This window comes from Mustela putorius, unplaced genomic scaffold (assembly GCF_011764305.1).
Source record: "Mustela putorius furo isolate JIRA1106 unplaced genomic scaffold, ASM1176430v1.1 tig00000275_pilon_pilon_pilon, whole genome shotgun sequence".
Lineage (NCBI taxonomy): Eukaryota > Metazoa > Chordata > Mammalia > Carnivora > Mustelidae > Mustela > Mustela putorius.
In genome coordinates this window covers 7,036,923-7,053,238 of record NW_025421341.1, presented here as the reverse complement: position 1 = coordinate 7,053,238, position 16,316 = coordinate 7,036,923, and the positions used below count along the sequence as shown (strand labels likewise).

The following is a 16,316-nucleotide window of genomic DNA, read 5'->3' as shown; positions in this document are numbered from 1 at the left end:
CAAGAGGAATAAATGAGACATTATCCAAATTCACAAGACTTATCTGAAAAAGAACCAAAGAGAAATCAAGTGTTCAATTCCTTATTTTTATTTATTTTTTTAAAGATTTTATTTTTTTATTTGAGAGAGAGAGAGCACAAGCAGGGGGGGAGGAGTAGAGGGACAAGGGAGAAGCAGACTCCCCGCTGAACAGGGAGCCTATCTCCCTACAGTGGGACTCGATCCCAGGACACGGGGATCATGACCTGAGCAGAAGGCAGACACTTAACCAACTGAGTCACCCAAGCACCCCTAATTACCTATTTTTTTAAAAGATTTTATTTATTTATTTGACAGAAAGAGATCACAAGCAGGCAGAGAGGCAAGCAGAGAGAGAGGGAAGCAGGCTCCCTGCTGAGCAGAGAGCCCGATGCGGGGCTCGATCCCAGGGCTCTGGGATCATGACCCCTGAGCCGAAGGCAGAGGCTTTAACCCACTGAGCCACCCCCTAATTCCCTATTTTTAAAAAGAGTTGCCAACTTTGGTGATTCATAGTCATCAATGATAGAACAATGCCGTCAAGAAGTTAACAACATTAGATAATCATTTTTTAAAAATATTATCTGCTCAAAAAAAGAAAAAATCATCTGCTCCGTTTGTTCCCTCCAACCATTATACCAGGACTTTCTGCCAGTCACGCACACTCAGCAAGAGAACTGGCATGCTGTCTTCCTCTGTACTAATGGAGGTATAGTTTGGCAGCAAAGTCCAAATTACTCAGTGGTAGCATCTGGCATATTCAGAAAAAATATGAAAAGGAAAACTACAGATCCCGTGCTGAGTCAGTCCAACCTCCAGGCAAAGACCAATATCCATGTCAGGGAGCTGTCAAGGCGGTTACTTATAGCTAAGGGTGGCAGGCACTTGAGAAAGGGGGAATTGGAAGGGAGAAGGAGAGTCAGGGTCCAAGGAATCACTACTGTGTTGGGGTTTCTTTCAATCCCAAACCAAGACATTAACATAAAAATCACTCTCAAACTAGGGAAGCCTGTAAGACCTTCAGAGGCAAACTCAAAACCACCCCACAAGGCTGCCTTCATAACCCAGGGCACAGAAGACATCCATTCCACAGGAGGCAAGTTCATGCTTAAAAACGTGTCATGCCCCAAAATAAAAATCACCATGGCAGTAGACAACACAAATAAATTCCCATCTGAGGAACCTACATCTGAAAGAATTTAAATAAATATGAAAACTTTCCAGAAAATAAGGAAAATTTCTGCAACAGGCCAAATCAATATTTCTGGATCCATGGCAGTTCTGTCCATCAGGGGACATCTGATAATGACGTGACACATTTTTGGTCATCAGGCCAGGGATGGTGCTGAACATCCTTCAAATGTACATCCTCCACAACAAAGAATCATCCAAGTGCAGACACCAAGAGTGCCAAGATTAAGAAACCCTGTGCTAGATAATCTGAAAAAACTTGCTGTAATATAGACACTCACATGAATTTATAAATTTACTAGAAGTCCAATCAAAAACTTAAAAATAATTTGCCATGGACTGTGGCAAGCTGATTTTAAACCTAGGTGAAAGAGGAGGAGAAGGTTCAAAATAGCCAATACAAGATTTGGGTGTTTTTTAAGATTTTATTTATTTATTTGACAGAGATCACAAGCAGGCAGAGAGAGAGGAAGGGAAGCAGGCTCCCCGCTGAGCAGAGAGCCCGATGTGGGGCTCGATCCCAGGGAAGGCAAAGGCTTTAACCCACTGAGCCCCCCAGGTGCTCCACCAATACAAGTTTTAAGAACCACCAGTTGGAGGAAATTGCCTTACCAGACATGAAGGTTTTATACAAACATAATATGGTACTGGCATACATAATATAGCAGCCAATACACAGGTGAGAACTCAGAAATCAGTCCACACACCGAGGACTGAGGGGGTCCTGCCAATCAACAGAGAAAGGACACTGACATTCAGAAATGGTTCTGGGACAACTGCTTATTCAATACATATAGGGGGGAAATAGGGGTCCTTTCCTCACATTATTTATAAGTCAATTCCACTTGTACTAAAGCTCTGGATATGAAAGTCTAAATGAAATTCTATAACCTCCAATTACAAAGAGATTTCGTAAGACGTAAAAAGTAGGCATCCTTTTAAAAATGAAAGAGATTAAGGGGTGCCTGGGTGGCTCAGTGGGTTAAGGCTCTGTCTTCAGCTCAGGTCATGATCTCAGGGTCCTAGGATCGAGCCCCACATTGGGCTCTCTGCTCAGCAGGAGCCTGCTTCCCCCTCTCTCTGTCTCTGCCTGCCTCTCTGCCTACTTGTGATCTCTGTCAAATAAATAAATAAATCTTAAAAAAAAAAAAAGAGAGAGAGAGAGAGAGATTAAGCACAGACAGAGAAGACAAATGCATCCTATTTACTTAACAAAAAATTTGTATCCAGAGTAGAGACAGCATTTCTGCAGGGGCACCCAGCAGGCTCAGTCAATAGAGCATGTAGCTCTTAATCCAGGGCTGTGGGTTCGAGCCTCTCACTGGGCGTAGCGATTACTTAAAAATAAAATCAGAAAGAAAGAAAGGAAGGAAGGAGTGATAGAGAGAAAGAAAGAAAGAAAGAAACAAACAAACAAACAATTTCTGCAAATCAATGAGTATAAGACAAGCAACCCAAAGGGAAAACTGGCAACAGGCACTTCCCAGAAGAAAAAACCCAAATAGCTACTAACGATATGAAAAGATGTTTGAACCATAAGATTAGTCAGAGAAATGCAAATTTAAACTATAATGAGGTATTATTTCACATCAGTTAAATGCTAGTATCTGTAACCAAATGTCAGAGAAATATAAACTCTCCAATGTTACTGGAGGAATCATAAATTAGTACAGCTACTTTGAAGAACAACTGGACAATTATCTGATAAAGATAATAAAATGTTACAGTCTTTAATGAAAGACTATACATCCCTGAAAAATGAATGAACTAGAACTACATGAATCTCACAAACACAAAACAAAACAAATATTTTTCTGAAGCAGAAAGCAAGTTGCTAAAGCGTACATACCATGACTAATTTGCATTAAAATCCTAAATGTGAAAAATAATAACTATATTGTTTAGCAGTGTGTGTGTGTGTGTGTGTTAAAAATATGAAAACATACATAGTAATAATAAATACTGAATTCAGAAAAGTGGTTTCCATTATAGGATGAAGAGAATATGACTAGATAAAAATGCACAGCGGAAATAACTGAATTTGTAACATCTTACTTTATAAGCTGAGAAATAGGTATATAACTGTCAAAATAAATGTACCTCATACCACACACTCTGACCACAGTACAATAAAATTTGAAAACAATAATAGGGGCTCCTGGGTGGCTCAGTGGGTTAAGCCTCTGCCTTCAGCTCAGGGTATGATCCCAGGGTCCGGGGATCGAGCCCTGCATCAGGCTCTCTGCTCAGCGGGGAGCCTGCTTCTTCCTCTCTCTCTGCCTCCTTGTGATCTGTGTCTGTCAAATAAATGAATAAAATATTTTTAAAGAAAACAATAATAAACCAAAGAGGAACCTTGTCATTTCCTTTTTCTTTTCTTTTCTTTTTTTTAAGATTTTATTTATTTGACAGACAGAGATCACAAGTAGGCAGAGAGTCACGCAGAGAGAGAGGAGGAAGCAGGCTCCCTGCTGTGGGGCTCGATCCCAGGACCCTGGAATCATGGCTCAAGCAGAAGGCAGAGGCTTTAACCCATTGAGCAACCCAAGCGCCCCATCCTTTTTCTTTTTTTTTTTTTTTAAGATTTTTAAAATTTTTATTTATTTGACAGAGAGAGATCACAAGTAGGCAGAGAGGCAGGCAGAGAGAGAGGGAAACAGGCTCCCCACTGAGCAGAGAGCCCCATGCGGGGCTTGATCTCAGGGCCCTGGGATCATGACCTGAGCCAAAGGCAGAGGCTTTAACCCACTGAGCCACCCAGGTGCCCCCTTTTTATTTTCTTTTTAAAACATTTTATTTATTTGAGAGAGAGAGAACACAAGCAAGGAGGGGCAAAAGGAGAGGAAGAAGCAGAGTTTCTGATAAGCAGGAAGCCAGACATGGGGCTTGAACCCAAGATTCCAGGGTCATGACATGAGCCAAGGGCAGACGCTTAACCAACTGAGCCACCCAGACACCCCACTCTATAGGTTTTCAAACTAAATTTAACTTGTCTCTTCCACACCCAGCCTTCACCAGTTCAGTTAACAAGTAGTGTATAAAGAAAATGCAAGCGTGTGGGAGAAGAGGAGAGGCAGAGCATGTCCAAGAAAGCTTAGAGGCATCCCCAAGTTATCCTCCTAAAGAACACATCAGATTTTGATGGGGCAGAGTGGGTTAGCAGGGGGTGGCAGGTAGAAAGAGTTCTTTAGACGTTCTGAGAAAAGAGGGTGTCTGCCGCTTCCCAGCACCCCCTCCCTGAGCTGCCCAGCTCCGCACTCCATTCACCTCCTCAGAAGTCACTTGCTTCACCTCCCTCCGCTGAAGGACAAAGGGGTAATCCAAGCCCAACTCTTTTTCTTTCTTGCTTTCAAATACCCAGTCCTCTTGACTGATCAATATTCTGCCAGTTGTGTTTCACTCTGCTGCTTTAAGCAGTTCACCTTCCCTCACCAGAGAAAACTGGCATCTGGGTAGGTTTTCGAAAGTTTGTAAGCAATCCCCCTTTCCTGCCCTCACTGGAAAATTCTAGTTTGATAATTGTCTCCTTCTTCTTTTCCACACCCACACAAACTCTCCACAGTGCTTCAAACTCCCCAATCTTCACAGGCAAAGCAACTAAACCCAAGACCAGTTCTAGTTTCATTTCTCAAGTAGAAGTCATGGAACAGTTGCTATTTAACACCAAACAAAGACAATGTCATCAGTGTTAATATCTATGACACTGTCTAATAAAGGAGCCACGTCAGGTTCTAGAAATAGAAAGCACTCCAGGTATTTTCAACAGAAATAAATTTAATATGGATGCCTACAAAACTGTTCCAAGGGCTGGGTAGAAAGTGTTCTTGCCTGGGCTTCTGAGAAAAGCTCCTACAGCACCCCCAAAAGATCTCATCTCAGCCAGGGCAATGGGAAGAGCACTGTGAGTGCTGGGCTCACCTGCATAAAGCGACCCAGAGAGCAGAGAGCAGTCGACCATCCCACCTGCTTCCAACATCTCCAAAGCTGGTGACTGGACACCGGAACACCGCTGCCCAAATCCCTACCTCACCACCATCACATGTTTCAACAGAGAAACTAAGAAAAGCAGTCAGCTCTTGGCCTCTACCCACTTCTGTGTACAAATCTTACCTGAGTGCACGTAGTTGGCAGAACTTAGGTCACATGCCAGCTGCAAAGGAGTCTAGGAAACGCAGTTTGTACCTTTCCATCCTCTAGACAGAAATGAGAACAAGTCCTGAGCACCGGCTGACCTTAACCACCAAAGGATAATCTACGCAATTCCTGTGCATGGACTCCAGGGCCTGACTCATAGCTGGCATTTCATGAGTATTTGTTGAATGAATCAATGAATAAACGGAGTTTCACAAGTTGCTACCAGATAATGACCTCACTTCCTTTTCACGCCAGACTGGACCTAGAGCACGTGGGAACTCTCTCTGGCCAGTGTATGCAGTGGTCTTGCCCTTTGCCTCCTGACCACCAACTCTGCAAAAACCTCCAGTACAGGACTTGTCCTGGCATGCCAGAAGCCCTGTCCGTGTTCTCAGGACATTCCTTGGTCCCAGGAGTCTCAGGATGGTTGGCCACCCCAGCATCCCACCTCTGGATGGTGAGCCTCCGCCACTCATACACTGAGAGTAGCAAGTCATGCTGCGAAGAGGGAGAAAGATCACACCAAACACTGGTGGCCTTCAAGCTGAGCCAGCCCCTTATTACTGCTCCACAATGGCTTTTACAGGACCTTGGTCAGCTCCTTCCCATCTCTGCCTGACCACTCCAACCTTCACGGCTTTCGTGTACCTGACTGGGGCCATTTCTCATGGGTTGAACTTGCCATTTATCAGAAGCAAGTTCCCACAATCTCGCACCTTCCTACCGTGGGGCCGGCACCTGCTGCTCCTCGCCTTGCCAGGACCATCCCTTCCCCCTGTGCCCTCCTGTCTCCATGAGCCCCTACAAGTACTCTTCCATCAACCCCTCTCTACCTCCAGCTTATCAACATGTCCAAGTCTCTCCTCTCTTAAAAAGAGAAATAAAATGAAAAAAAGGAAAAAAAAAATAAAACACCTTAAGCCTGAGATCCCGAGGCCAACCACCCTTTCACTTTATTTCGCTTTACATAAAGCTGGACCCTCACGAAGGGAGTCTGCACTCAGTGCCTCAACTCTTACAATTCTGATTCACTCAATATGCCCTTACTGTGTCCTCCCTCTCACCATATCCCTTACAAAACGACACTCAGTCTGCAGCCATACTGGAACTGAGGCCAAAGAAAAATCTGTAAACTGATGCTAGGTCTATTTTAAATTTTGATAGTTTGTTTATTGTGAATTTTTTGCATGAATGTCATTTTTTTTCCAAAATATTGCACTAAAGTATTATTTGTCCTGATGACTGAGTTGAGCACCCCCTTAAATGTTGTGCCTAAGTTGAGTGCCTCACTCTGCTCACCCTGGTGTCCCAGTCCTGACGACAGGGCTCTTGCAAGGGGACTTGGTGATCTAGCGGCCTCATCCAAGTCACTTGGCAGTTCTCTTTTACCTAGGCACTCTATCTTCGGATGCTGCTGATTAATCACTACTGGAAACTCCTTTGGCTCACCTCACACTACCATATCCTATGCAGTCCGTCCCTAACCTTCTCTGACTCCTCAGCACCCTCCTTCTGAACCTGTTCCCTAAATGAGGGTGTCTGGGTGAGAAAAGTCTGGGTGAGAGATAGATGTTAACCCTAACATCTATCTCTCACCCAGACTTTTCTCCTGGCCCTTCTGTTTTTCCTGCCTATGGTCTCATCCCTTCCAAATCAATCTTCTATCAGAATGAACTTTCTTTAGTCCATACTTGAACTAAGCCATCTTCCTAATGCAAACCTTCCAATGATTTCTCATCTCCCCTTGCAGGTTCCAATTTTCTTTGCATTCAAGCCTCTCGTGGTCTTTGCAGGAGCACCTGGGTGGCTCAGTGGGTTAAAGCCTCTGCCTTTGGCTCAGGTCATGGTCTCAGAGTCCTGGGATCGAGCCCCTCATTGGGCTCTCTGCTCAGCAGGGAGCCTGCTTCCTCCTCTCTCTCTCTGCCTGCCTCTCTGCCTACTTGTGATCTCTGTCTGTCAAATAAATAAATAAAATCTTTTAAAACAGGGATGCCTGGGTGGCTCAGTTGGTTGGACGACTGCCTTCGGCTCAGGTCATGATCCCGGAGTCCCGGGATCGAGTCCCGCATCGGTCTCCCAGCTCCACGGGGAGTCTGCTTCTCTCTCTGACCTTCTCCTCGCTCATGTTCTCTCTCACTGTCTCTCTCTCAAATAAATAAATAAAATCTTTAAAAAAAAATATTTTAAAACACACACACACACAACACACACACTTTGCACATTTAGTTTCAACCTAACCTCAATCCAGAGTTCTTGCTGGGACTACCCTCTTCCACTTACCTGTCCAGAAAAACCCTTCTCAGCTTTTAGGGCCAGCTGAAGCATCTCCTACTGTGTAAAGCTTCCCTGGATAGAGTCTACACAGACTTGACCAGTAACTTCTTTGTATCATCACAGCATGATGGCCATACCTCCCTGGGAGTGGGCATCGGCCCCAACAGGTGACAGTAAAATGTGGTTGACCGAAGTCGGGTTTCTCAGTCTTTCTCACACAATGTCAACTTTTCCTCCAAACCATCTGGTATCCAAAGCACATGACAGTCTCTGTAATCAGCAACACAGCCACCAGCATGACTGGTTCCCGACACACCTCAACTACTCAAAGATATACTGAACCGCCCATTCTTTGTGTTGCTTCTCTACCTGAAACAAAGTCACGGGGTGGCAGGAAAACAAGCAAGGCCACAGCATGAAAGCAAATGTAACTTTCCAGGACACCACCAAACTCGGGGTGATGGAGGACAGCCTGCCTCGCCAGCTGCAGGAAGCATCAGGCAAAGCCAGAACTTTCAGGTGTCTGGAGATTCCCACTGAAACACGAAGATCAAGTCCCTCAGAGAGTTGCCCAGGTGACTCTGAAAGGATCAGAGAGAAGGGGTTAAGTGATCCTGGGCAAAAGATGATGTGGCTGTCTCACGGGAATTCCATGAAGTCATCCTGAACCTAAGAAAAGCCGCCTTCCTCCTCCACGCATGTACAGAATCAGTGGAGCTGGGCCGTGCATGTAACGATTCAAGCAGCTACTAGAATGAACCCATCTTTCCTCTTCCACCTGAGTGAGGCATTTTAAACCTAAAAGGGTACATGAAATGACATTTGGCATAACACCCCCCAACCACACACACAGATATAAATTATCAGTCTATAAATAATAGATCATCCAGTGGCTCCTGATTTCTGGAATGCTGCAGAAACCTACTCAAACATAGTCTAGATGACCCTGTACCCAGGCAGAGCCATAAACACTTTCCGATTGGAGGTGTTACTGACCATTATTATGCACTGGGAGCTAAAAATAGACATTAAAACATCATTTGGCTTCACAAGGCATGCAATTTCAATTGTAGCAAATTGCCCACAAACAACAGATAATCTCAATTATAAAATGACATCAAATTTGAGATTTTATTTATTTATTTGAGAGTGAGAAAGGGAGTGAGAGAGAGCATGAGAGGGGAGAAGGTCAGAGGGAGAAGCAGACTCCCCATAGAGCTGGGAGCCCAACATGGGACTCGATCCAGGGACTCTAAGATCATGACCTGAGCCAAAGGCAGTGGCTTAGCCGACTGAGCCACCCAGGCGCCCCATAAAATGACATCAAATTTAAAAATATTTTTATGAAGTCCTTTAATGGGGCTCAGTCCCATGACTCTCAGGGAAACTTCCACAAATACCAACATAACATCACCTCCCGTCACGTCCCTGGTTCATAACAGTTGCAGAGAGATGGCACAGAAAATGAGGAATGAAAGAACAGAACAAGAAAGATCTAGACGGAGAGAAGAGTATAAATCATTTAATTAGATACAAAAACATAAGCAGAATCACCAAGGTCAATAAAAGTAAAGCCATTCAATGCAATGGCCCACTCCATCTTTTTTATTTTCTTTTCTTTTATTTTATTTTATTTACTCATGAGAGACACAGAGAGGCAGAGGGAGAAGCAGGTCCCCTGAGGAGCAGGGAGCCCAATGCGGGACTCAATCCTAGAGGATCCTGGGATCACAACCCAATCAGAAGACAGAGGCTTAACCAACCGAGCCACCTAGGCGCCCAATCTTTTTTTTTTTTTTAAGCCTTTATTTATTTATTTGAGAGTGAGAGAGCACAGGAGCAGGAGAAGACATAGAGAGAGAAAGAAGCAGACTCCCTGTTAAGCAGGGAGCCCGACACAAGGCTTGATCCCATGACCCTGGGATAGTGACCTGAGCCAGGACTGAGCTTAATCGACTGAGCCAGCCAGGTGCCCCATGGTCCATTCCACCTTAACCAAAGTTAAATTTCCACGAGGGCAAACTTCTCCTACCTAGCCAAGTACCTAGGAGTATCCCCCCAAGAAGACCTGAGAGTTCTCCCCAACTCGTGATTTAACTCATGACAGATAGATATCTCAAGGTTCTCTGGACAGGGCTTTTCTGTCCAAATCTCTTTGCTCAAGTATTTGCCTCCCTTGGAAAAGCTCCTTCCCTCTTCCCAGTCTCTGTCCATCAAAACTCTATCACATCTTCCAAGGCTTCTCTTCCTTAGGCTTATCTTGATCCCTAAGTCAGGGTCATTTCCTGCTGCTTCTTCCTAAGTTAGGGTCATCTCCCACTGCTTCCCAGCACTGTTTGTACTTTCTTCTGACATTTATCTTACTCTAGTTGGGTATCTGTCATAGGGAGTAAGGTCCTTGGAAACAGGTAGGTTCTCACCCACCTTCATCAGGCTGTTGGTGAGCCCTGGTCAGGCCTGCCAAGCCCACCGTCCCAAGAACAGCCTGGCCTTCATTACACAACTCCAGCAGGCCCACACATGTGATACCTACTCATCCTTTCGTAAGCTAGGATGAAGCAAGAAGGAGCTGGCATACATATCATACCAGGAACCTGGCTGGTAGGTCCAGGAAACAGATTGTGAAAGCAAGGTTTTGCAAACATGAAGGATAACGACGCTATTGTTTAAGACTGGCTTACACTGGAACTGTAAGAGGCCCGGTGCTCCTCCATGAAGGGCTTCCTAAGAGCTGGCGGGACCGCATCTTGAAAAAGCAAAATACAACATCTCAAGCCAAACTCAGCAGACAAACCCTGGCCTTTTAACATAAGGTCTAGCTCACTGTACCTTTGGCTCAAAACTTATAAAACTCTAACATTTACACATCAGGATTTTCATTTTTGCCAAACCTCTAGGCCAGTCCTCTGCACGTAGTATAATTCTCTCAAGATAGCCTCAAAATTGCCTAAATTTAAAGAATTATACCTTATATGAGATGGTGTAAGCTTAAGACACAACTAACTGTCTATGAGCTAGCAACATATTCACTCATGTGACTGAGAAATGGGCATAGGACAGTATGAAACATTTACTGAATTTATCACTTTATCTGAGGTTTCAATTTCCTCAACAACAAAAAGCAACAGGCGAAGCTGAGTTTCAATGCTGCAGCAAAGCCAGAGTTCACACACCAGATCTTAGTTCCAAGTAGAGCAAAGGAGGGCTGTGACTTAGCCTGGGTTCTTTGTAGTGACGTCATCTTTATCACCAGGCAACCACAATAGGAAAATACACAATCCTCCTCAAGGTTTTCACCAAAAGAATCCTAACGGTCTCAAGAAACAATGCTATCTGTCCAAAGTATCCATTATGCCACACTAAAATAAAATATTTAGCAGACATTTCTCTGTACTGAAGTCCATTTATACAAGACGAGTTTGAACTAAAAAGTCAACCCAGCAAGTCTTTTTGCTCAGTTCATGCAATGGATTCTCCAAGGTTGACCCATTAGGAGAAAGTCCTGTTCAAAATCATGAGTTGTGCATAGTATTGGAGATATAAAGCCCTTGCCATTCTTCCTATATAGCATCCTTTTTTCTCATTATTAAGGCACTCCTTGCATGCTATAGGACAATCTGGAGAATGGAGAAAAGTAAAGAAGAAAATAAAAATTCCCCATTTGCCTCAGCCCCATCACTATCTCGGTACCTATTTAACTGTTCTCATCTCCTTCCCACTCCCTCTTTCTAGGCTCCTTGACATTCCTGTTGACAATCCAGCTGAAAAAGATAGACTCCGTAAATGCAGGTGCTCAGTACATGCGAATGAAGGGATTTACTTATTACTGATTTATTTTACTCCACTCTGAATCAAGCTTTGGTCATTCTTGCAAGGAATTTGGTTCATTTGCCAGAGAGTATCCAAGCCAGATTTGTCATGCGTCTACTCTTTAAAACAAGTATCACTAATATTAAAAACTATACTTTTTGAGAGCTTCAAGTAAAATCTAAACCAAAAACAAACAAAAGACATATAGTAAGCTAAAGGGAAGATCCAAAAGATTTTTTAAAAAGGAAAGAAAAGAAAGCTCAAGAATTTATCAAGTAGATGAGGAAGCTTTGGTTCCTACTTGTAAAATCAGATGACAGACTGAAGACAGTAACCCGAGGAACATTTTAAACCTTGGGGCAAGTAGCTGCAAGGGAATTTTTAAAATTATACTGAAAAATTAAGTATATAGATACTAACGTAAATAAAATGGGTTAATTTCTCCACCTGGAGAAGAAACAAACCATCTTGAATATACAGATGAAAGTGGTATCCCATGGGTGAAGTTTCGTTCTTTCATAAGCACGGAATTACCAAAGATGACACCCAACCCAATGTACAGAACAAGAGGAAAACAATGAAGAAGCTGTTGGTCTTTTTTGCACAAAAACCTAAATGGCCAAATAAGGGCAAAGTGGCTAAAAGCAGAGACCAACAGAGAAAGAAGCAGTTTTATCTGGAAAGAAAATTATATATATATACATATATTCATATGTACATGGGGTCAAAGGAGAACTGAGGGAGAAAAAAACATTGGAAATATATAAACAAGCAAATGAATTAAGTGTAAATTGTGGATACACACATTCTCAAAAACAAGAAGAGTGGTCATTAGGAAAAAAATTTTTCATTAGAAATACTAACGCCAGAGGGGAGTGAAATTCGAGCTAAGAAAACAAGAGATGTTAATAGGAAAAAATAAACATAACTGAGATGCAACTGAAGAAACAACATCATACAAAATACATTTCAAAGTCTGTATTTGTGTGCATAAAATGTCTGGAAAAAAAAACATTAAACTTCAACCTTCCATTATCTTAGGGAATGGGGGACTAAGGACTTTCTCTATTTACGGGGCATATATTTTAACACAGATAATTATATTACAACTTAACTGGAAAGTTTTTTGAAGAAAAGCATTACAATACAGAGTGTTATTTATGGTAAGTGTAATGACAGCCACCAAGTGTATGAAAGTAGAGAGGAAGGGAACATATGGTTGTGGGTTACTGAGGTCTTCTAGAGTAAGTGGAGCTGAACATAGAGGAGACACAGGGCATTACCCTAATGATAGTTTCTTTTTCTTTTTTTTTTTTTAATTTATTTATTTGACACAGAGAGAGAGAGATCACAAGTAGGCAGAGAGACAGAGAGGGGAAAGCAGGCTCCCTGCTGAGCAGAGAGCCTGATGCGGGGCTCAATCTCAGGACTCTATCTCAGGACTCTGAGACCATGAACTGAGCCAAAGGCAGAGGCTTAACCCACTGAGCCACCCAGGTGCCCCCCTAATGATAGTTTCTTAACCTCACTGATGTATATAGTAAGGAAAGCAAAAAGGAGCATGAGTATACGCTGCTTGTTACCTGTCATTACTTCTCCAACGTGGTCTTCCTCTCATTCTTGGCCGTCACTGGCCCCTGTCTAGGCTGCCTTGAATCTAAGTTACCCACAGAAGTAACTTGGCTCATCTTCCCCAGCCACTCTGCAGGCTTCTGGGGGAAGGAATCAACTTCAGATGCATCTCTATGTCCCCAGCACCCAGAACTCAGCCTGGGAGGAACTCAATAAATGTTGGCAGGATTAGACTGAATCAAAGGAAAGGAGGCAGTCCCCTCCATAAGCACGAGTTTAATTAGCCTTGGCGGCCCTACAGGGAAGAAATCATCAAACGGAGTCCATTCCTGAGATTGAACAAATGACACCCCTGGCGACTTGGGACTGCTGTGGGCCAAGTCCCCCAGGGGGCCAGAAGGGCTAAAAGCGGCTCAATCCATTTCTGGCGGCGAGGGGAGGGGGATCGGGACCAGTGCCCTTACACCCCGGGAGCCCAGGTGACTGCAGCACGGGGCGCAGGTGGAGAGAAGAGAGGCGGACAGGATTCACAGTCTACTCACGCCCGGGCAGCCCCGGCTCTTCCCGCTGGGTCAGGGACGGGAGCGAGACCTACCCGCGAGGGACCTGCAGCTCCAGGAAACTTCCAGTGTTGCGAGTATTTCGGAAACGGGAGGGCAGCGTCGCACCCATCAACAGGTGGACGCTCCAGGTGGCTTCCGGGACGCTCCTCCTGCTAAGCCCCGGAAGCCTCCTCCAGGCAGCCCACCGGAAACTTAAGACTTAAGAACCCTCCACCCCCGCACCTAAAAAAAACTCCGCAAGGGTACACCCACCACAGTCCCGAAACTCTCCCTCGGGTAAGCAAAGCACCACGTGGAGCTCGGGGGAATTACGTGCTGCGGGCGGAGAAGGAGGGGGCGCTGCGAACGCGTCCCCAGCTCCGCGCTGCGGGCGAAGCCGCGACTCCAGCTCGCCGCAGACACGAAACCTATTTCCGCTGCGGTTTCCAGCAGGGCCCCCGGCGCCCGAGTCCCACCGCGGGCGGGCGCGATTCCCGGGCCACAAGGGGCCCCCCACCGCTGCAGACTCACCTTCGAAAGCGGGTGCCAGGCTAGTAAGTAATACAGTGATAAAGAGAAGAGCAAATGTCAGTTAAAAACAGAAAATAGAAAACGTTTAGTCGTTAGAAAAAGCCATTTTAATCAGGACGTCCATCCAAGAAGCTCTAAGAAAGGTGTTAACATGGGGCGCCTGGGTGGCTCAGTGGGTTAAGCCGCTGCCTTCGGCTCAGGTCATGATCTCGGGGTCCTGGGATCGAGTTCCACATCAGGTTCTCTGCTCAGCAGGGAGCCTGCTTCTCTCTCTCTCTCTCTGCCTGCCTCTCTGCCTCTCTGTCTACTTGTGATCTACTTGTGATCTCTCTCTGTGAAATAAATAAATAAATAAAATCTTTAAAAAAAAAAAAAAGAAAGGTGTTAACATGAAAACTCCTCTATGGCAAACATTCAAAATTCCCCTCCAGTCCTCAGGCTTTTCTTTCTTTCTTTCTTTCTTTTTTCCCCTTTGTAATTTTGGAGTTAAGCCAAATTTTCTCCCAATGTAACTTTTTTAAGATTTTATTTATTTGACACAGAGACACAGCGAGAGAGGGAACACAAGCAGGGGGAGTGGGAGAGGAAGAAAAAAGCAGGCTCTCCGCTGAGCAGGGAGCCGGATACGGGGCTCGATCCCAAGACTCTCCCAGGACTCTGAGATCATGACCTCAGCCAAAGGCAGACGCTTAAGGACTGAGCCACCCAGGCGCCCCCAATAAAAATTTTTTGTAAAATTATTTAGGGGAACCAGTAGAGGGAAAATACCAAAAATTCTGTCTCTCTTCTCTGAAATACCTTACCTAAAGTAGGTCAAGCCCACCAGAGCCCAGTCTTAGTTTTAGATTATCCAGGTTTGTCCGTGTCCAAAATGCGCGACACAGCGCTCTCCCTACTGGGACTGAAGTCTCATAGCCTAAATAAATTTCAAAAGTCAACAAATGAAAATAATTGGAGAGGGCTTTAGAGCCCTTACTAACCCACGCCCTACTCACTTCCTGTTCTCTAAACAAAAACAGACCTCCTTTGTTCTATGGCATTCCCCTGTTAATGTTTAAAAAGAACATGTCCTGTCCAAATCCGGACACCATCAAGCGGGAACATCTTGAAATTAACTTAACATTTCCCAAGTTTTTCGGTTTCGGTTTTGAGGTTTTTTTGTTTGTTTGTTCTGAAGAAGGGGAAAGGCTGGGAGCTGGAACGAGTCTATGTTAAGGCCTTACAAAATTCTTACCAGTCATTCCAAACTTTAGCAAAGAAGTTTCCCTGCAGTTTGCTGAAATACATCTTACACTGCTGTGCAAAACAACCCGGCACTCTTTGGCCCGGCTGCCGCAGCAGAGTAAAAATTGCAGGCCAGGCCAGCTACCACGGTGGAGCAGCAACAGTCTTCCTTCTCATCAGCTTTTCGAAAGGCCACTGCCGAACCTTTGAACAGTTTGCCCCAGAAGTGAGGGCGCCCCAGGAACTCTCAGGCTGATTTTAAGCAAAGTTTACACGGCTTCCGGAGCTGCGGAAGAACCCGGTGCGCGGGGGCGCGCTGGACAGTATCCGCGCTGCCTGCGGCCTCCTGGGGCCCACCTGAAATCTGGGGTGGGGGGAGCCTGTTTGTCTGGAGGGCTGTCCCAGGGCCGCCCCTCCCTCCGCCTGCCCCTGCCCCTGCCCCACAAACAGCAAATGAGGACCCTAGGGACTGAGTCATCATCTCCTGGAAAGCCCACTTCTCCCCAACCCCGGCCTGGCCCGGCCCGCCCCAGGCCAGTTCCGGGAAGAGTTACTGCAGGAGAAGCTGGGAGGGGCAGGGGAGGCGACGCCAGGGCCCCTCAGCGAAGGTTCTGGGACCGGGGGAGGGTTGGGAGGGGAGCCAAAGGGGCAAGTCTGGGCACATACCGGTCGGTCGTGCTCACCGCGGGGCTCTTCTTAAGCTTCGCTGACAGCGACGCCTGAAAAATCCCCGGCAGGATGGGGAAAAGGAAACTGAAAGCCTAAGCCTGCTAGAGGACGTGGCGTCCTCTAGCCCAGTCCCGCCTCCCTTGGCCTTTCTCATTTAAGACTTCGGGTTTACACTGAGAAATGTTGGATGGCCTACCCTTCACGGTGTCAGGCCCAGAGATCGCCCCCCACCACCGGATGAGGGAGGAGAAGGCTAGCTGAGGACAACGTAGAAGGCGACACCCTACAACCCCCTCCCCAAGATGGGATATATGTGACATTACTCAGACTCCTGGCTGCCCTGAAGATAAA

General features: G+C 45.4%; 1 protein-coding gene across 8 annotated transcripts in view; it reads right to left on the bottom strand.

The window, feature by feature from the left end:
- Nucleotides 1–16,112, bottom strand: part of CFLAR (CASP8 and FADD like apoptosis regulator) — a 43,408-nt gene extending 27,296 nt beyond the window's left edge. Inside the window, exons 1-3 of one of the 8 annotated variants that reach the window (XM_045078548.1) lie at nucleotides 15,963–16,096; nucleotides 15,307–15,660; nucleotides 14,876–14,988 (exon numbers count right to left, since the gene is read on the bottom strand). The gene's annotated coding sequence lies outside the window, so the exon portion shown is untranslated. The other 7 variants (XM_045078549.1, XM_004764160.3, XM_013062273.2 and 4 more) reach the window with 7 other exon arrangements.
- Nucleotides 16,113–16,316: the final 204 nt, after the last annotated feature.